Source organism: Triticum aestivum, chromosome 6B (assembly GCF_018294505.1).
Source record: "Triticum aestivum cultivar Chinese Spring chromosome 6B, IWGSC CS RefSeq v2.1, whole genome shotgun sequence".
In the NCBI taxonomy this organism is placed as follows: Eukaryota; Viridiplantae; Streptophyta; class Magnoliopsida; order Poales; family Poaceae; genus Triticum; species Triticum aestivum.
In genome coordinates this window covers 707332585-707338393 of record NC_057810.1, presented here as the reverse complement: position 1 = coordinate 707338393, position 5809 = coordinate 707332585, and the positions used below count along the sequence as shown (strand labels likewise).

At 46.6% G+C, this 5809-nt stretch overlaps 1 pseudogene; it reads right to left on the bottom strand.

Annotated features, from left to right (window-relative positions):
* Positions 1–3485: 3485 nt before the first annotated feature.
* Positions 3486–4079, bottom strand: LOC123139699 (Werner Syndrome-like exonuclease; annotated as a pseudogene).
* Between the last annotated feature and the right edge of the window lie 1730 nt (positions 4080–5809).

Genomic DNA, 5809 nt, shown 5'->3' with positions numbered 1-5809 from the left:
CTAAGACAACAACAAGAAGCACAAACGTCGACATCACAAATCAAGACTTCATATTGTTGTAGGTCTCACTGAAGTACCCGTGCATCTAGATGTATCATCTAATAGAGAACATTTACATGCAAGGGACCATCTATATAAAATGCAACACTTGGTGAAAGAGACCACATACTCCATCGACAACAAGTGTAACAAAAAAGTATCATGCTCGGTTTGATAAAATAGAGGAAGGAGTTTTAGTCCTACAACCACTATCACAAAAGTATGTCTGGCCAGATGAAAAACCCCACATACCAAACCCTGCGCTATGATCACAACATGGCCGGCATGATGGCCGGACACCACAGAGCATGGGGTAGAGTAGGGCAGGGACCAAGCAGTTACCTGAACCACAATCAAACGAGAGGCGGTTGCGGCACGGCAAACTCGCCGACATCACGTGGGGGCAGAACTGATGTTGATGCTCATTGACAAGTCTAGCACTTCCGCACATACTAGAACCCTAGGAATCAAATAGTCATATTAGCAGATACAATCATAGCAAAATTAGCACTTCAGGGCTAAATCCATAGAAACGTGACACTAATTATCATTGCGGAATCAAAAGAAGCACATATGTTTGCATCTATTTGGTTAATTTGCAACCTGTGACTTGGGTCTAATATATACTCCCTCCGTCCCATAATATATAAGAGCGCTTTTTACACTGCACTAGTGTAAAAACGCTCTTATATATTATGGGACGGAGGGAGCAGTGGGTTTTATTTCAATTCAGTTCCCGTGATGTATATACAAACTTAATTAACTTCAGAGTGCCGAAAGACATTAAGACACCATAACATCAAAAAACAACTACAACCGAACCTAACTTGTTGAAATAAGTCAACTTTTATGCTGGTGTAGTTTACAAAGTACCAGCAACAAACCTCGTGTTAGGGGAAAAAGTGAAACATTTTCATGGCAGTAAAATGGTGTCAAGTTAGAACGATATTTGGCAAAACAATTTAGAATTTCTGCCAGCAAATCGTTCAACATGTCGGGCATGTATCTCTCTCATTAGGACACATATAAGTTACGCGCACGCCTATCATCTCGAATGAGACAAACAAGATGATGCTACAACCCACTAAAACACTTGACAAATGATGGTTTCTGCATCGTTGCCCTCCTCTCCCAGCATGCCCTTGAACCCGCATGGGAATGGTGCTCCTAATGGATAGCTAACCCACGAGGTATGCTGCTAAAGAAGTAAAACATGGAATGGTGCTAATCAACCGAATGCAAGATCGACATGTGCCAGTCAACAGAGCTACATAGTATGCAAGCAACAGTAAACCATGGCAATTGCAAAGTGAACCAGCACATGATCATGCAGGAGCAAAGTGAACTTATCTTTTGTGCTTATACATACGAGATCAGATGTATAGACCACCAAAATCCACCGAAGTAGGATCTTTTTCGATCATAATCATCCACAAGCAAAGCCGTACCTCTGAACAGACAAGGGCCCCATGAACGACCTTCTCTCTGTCACATATGTAGGCCGCGTGTCGCTGAGAGTTGAGTCATGGGCTGGGCCTTGGTCTCGACGGGTTGTCGCTGGGCTTGTAGCGGGGAGGTGTTTGGAGTTCGCCATGGACGTGGAATTCGGCGGCGGTAATTTCGCCTGGAGGGGGAGGAACGGCACTAGAGATCGATTCCTCGACCTGGTGTGATTTTGCAGAGGGGGTAGGGGAGGAGGATGGAGCTTGCAGGCATTCTCGGGAATGCTTTAATAGCTGAGGCCGACGAGCCGGAGATAAGGAGGACCTCGGGAGGTGTCAGTGCGAAGCGGCAACGGCGCCATAGAGGCCACAAAGGGGATGGCTTATGCGATTTTTCTTTTAAGTGTTATAATATTGCCCTTCTCACATTTTCCTTGCTCAGTTTGATTTACATGTTCTTGCAGCTTTGGTTCTAATTATGTGTTGCCCATCATTGTAGATTCTGTGGTGGGTGGCACCATTAGTGGGATGCCTCTTCTTTGTATGGTCACATTCTCATTGACCATGGACTTCTTCTCAACCTTCCCATGGTGTGAGCAATTGCTTTTTTCTCTGGTTTCGTCTAATTAACAAAAGTTCGCCACTTTAATAAAATTGCTTTTTAAAATCATTTTTCTCCTACTGCTGTTATAGGTTATAGTTATCTTGAGACCTATAGTATGTCGTCCTTAGACCAATGATGATGATGATTGTTGAACAGTATTGATCATAAGAACATCTTAGGCTTTTAAGAGGTTGGTATCTTTTATAAGTAGAGATACATGTGAGTATGAAAATTGATGGTCTGCCTGAACTTTTGATGGTTTAATCTCCCTCTCATATTGTGATGCCTGACATCTCAGTCATTTTCAGATTGTGGTTGATGCCTACATTATGTTGACCAATGTTTTTATTACTGTGAATCAGCTACCCCATGCACACCTTTTAATATTATTTCATTTTCACTGCTAATCTTTGGCTTCTTTTGCAAAGTTGTCTGTCTGAAATGAAATTTCCGATAAATGTATCTTGCCTATGAGTTTCATAGGCAAGAGACGCGGCCTTCCATGGCGACCTTCCATGGCGTCGGAGCAGGGACGCGGCAAGGTTGGTGTGGCTATAAGATGTACTAGAGCAACATTCGGGCAAGCTCGTGGGGTGGGCGTGAGAACAGAGTCGTATGTATGACAACACCGCTGATGCTCCTGTTTATGTTAATAGATAGTTCTGTCGGAGAGGAAAGAAAATCTATTTGAGATGAACTTGTAAGTTGTTGATTTCCTGTCTCTGGATTCTGCAATGCAATTTGCTTATTTTGTTTATTTATTTTGTCGGATAGTATCAGTGACTCATTTCGTTTAGTGATCTTTGTTGCATATAACTAAGCTTAATCTCTGTTAGACATCTTCTTGTGAACTAATAAATGGCTCTATGGTAAGCTGCATGGTATTGTCTTATATTTGATCGATGGACATGATGCAATGCAATCATTGAATGAAAGTAATTAAGTAAATAATGGTGTCCTTTCCTCACGCCAGAGAGTAACGCAACAGGAAGTAATCTTTCGTGGTTTGAGCAACACTGATGGGAAGAACCTAGGCATGATTTCGAACTTTTGATTTATCATGCATGGCACCTGTTACCAAATCTTAAAAGGGTAGTAATAGACGCTTGCCGCCGAATGTCTAAACCTTCATTACCTGTACGACAGACTAAATGCTCCATGTAACCATTGATGCAGAGAACCACGATGGAGATTTGGCGGAGTTTAACAGAAGATGACACGATGCATGTAGCCAGAGAAAAGCGAACATTCTGTCGGGCCGAAGCCTGAACTATCTTTCTGGAGAAAACAATGGATCAACTACGAACTTGACATTCTGTCGGCAGGTCTGATCTCGTATGCTAGTTGCATATATAGGCGACGTAGTCTGGTAGTACGTACTAGTAGAGTAGTAGCACTTACTAATTACCGGTGAGCAGCAGGCGGCCGATGTCGGAGGATACGTAGGCGTCGATGCAGGTGTACTCGACCTGCTCCCTGGACAGCGACGGCGCCTCCCAGTCGTCACCTCTGGCGGCTTCGCGATGCGCGCCCCCATCACCGCGAGCGCCAAGTCTTTCAGCCCGGCCCGCCGCAGCTCCGGCCGCGGCCGGTGCGGTGAGTTCGCCGCCAGCTCCCTCGGGTCGACCGCGTTGGACACCTCGAGGCTGTACTCATCACGCAGGCGTTTCGCGTCCTCGGCGATCCCGAGGCCGACGAAGGTGGAGCCGGAGAGGTAGAGGAAGCTGCACAGCGAGATGGGGATGCCGGTGCCGTGGATGATCTGGTACACGAGGCAGCGGCGGCCCACGCAGAGCTGGAGGACGGCGATCGGGTTCTGTCCGGCGCCTCTCTTGCGGTTGGGCCGCCACTCGGCGTCGAGGCCGGCGATGCGGATCTGGGACCCCTGCACCTCCTCGATGAACCGATAGACGTCATGGGACGAGGATGTCACGGGTGGTGTGGATCGTGGTGCCGTCGTCCATAACGACATCGGTGTTGTATCTTTCGGCCATTAGATCAGGTTGATCGAGGACTTTATTAGCTTCCTTTCTCGACAAGACGGCGCGATAGGATTTTGAGTAGGGTTTGGGGTCTCTTGCTTGTGCCGGTCGTATATATAGTGCTGGTGTCGTCGAGATGAGCCTGAAATTTCGCACCATTCTCATGCATGCATCCCACTGTTGAGATAAAACAGGAGGAATGGACGCACGATTTCCGAGCATTCAGGGATCAAGGTAGGGAAGTTCTGTTAACAAATTATACAATATACGGATGAGTTCAATAAAAAAAGACTGTACGTTGATTAGCATGAGGAGAAACAAACTCTTTGCCCGCTTGAAGAAAGAAAAGACGACCTTGCCGCCGGGAGTTTCCCATGCCGCCGCCCTCCGGCGGCTCCCCTCCGCCGGCGGCCTCGGTCGTCGGTGATGAGGGGGGTCGCCGGATCCACGCGTGTGGATCGCTTTTTACTCTATTAGTTCAGACCCTACTCCGACGAGGCGATCGGTCCTATGGTCTATGGTCGGGGATGGATTTGGCAATCAGTCTGTTCAAACAAGGATGGCATGGCGGCGGACATCCTCGTGGTGGATCTGTGTCCTCGGGCTCCGCCGTTGCGACGGCGTTTGCTCCAGCGTCGGCGCGGAGCTTGGGAGGTAGTTCAAGAGCGGATGCAGATTGTGGTCTGCATCGACGGCATCTGGAAGATGGTGGATCGTGTGCTGGGTTCGTGGTTTGTGGATGACAGGTGTGGTTTTCTCCTCCGGCGTCTTAGTCGTGTGGGGTGCCATATCTAGAGTTTGATGGCGTGTTCGGGGTGTTGCCCGGTCTAATTCGTTCAACGGTAATGGTTTCGCTTTTGGTGAGCCACCTTGGAGGTCCGCAAAGCTGCATATCAGCGATGGAGCCGCTTCGAGCTCGGATGTGAAGGTGATTCATCATTTTTTTTCCTTTGGTGGCTGCTATGGTGGTTCCAGAGGCTGGTGACGGGCGTTGGTGTCAAGTTCAGAGGTTTCTTCGGTCTTGATTGTAATTTTACTTCTTGGTTGTTATTCCTTTGTGCAAAGGCTAGCGATTTGCTGTCTTTTCAGTTTTGCCAGTTCGGTCTGTACGTGCCTTGTACTATGATCCTTATGATATAAAGAGACACGTATTACTATGCAAAAAAAAAAACTCTTTGTCAACAATTCCATCCTGGTTTTTTTTAGACAATCAATTCCATCATGGTGCAACCGAACCAAGGCTTCTTGGATGGAGCCCAACCCAGCTTGGCCAGGGTTATGGGCCTTGAAGTTTACATAGTTTTGCCAGCCAACAAGGGTATGATTGATTACTGACAATCGAGAAGTGAAAAGTTTTTGGCAACTTCAGAAGTTGCAGTACCGGCTTTCAACTTTTAGGTATTTTGAACTTTTGAATATCAACTTTTGGTATTTTGAACTATAAAAACTTCAACTTTCAGAAATGAACACTAAAAAAATGAACTTTTAAAATTGTGGAAAACTTGACATAGGAATAAATTGCAAAAGAGAAACACGCGCGTTGGTCCCACCAGGATCTTTCCCATGTGTGCGTCCAACTATTTCCTAGAGTGTGCTCCCACCCCACATGGGTGAACCCCTCTCCCACATTATCTCCCAACTGACAACCCATATCCTTACCCGATAGAACGCGTGAAATTCAGGAGGGATTAGTGGGAATTGGTAGGGGAGGGGTGCCCGTAGATCATTTTATGGCTACCATC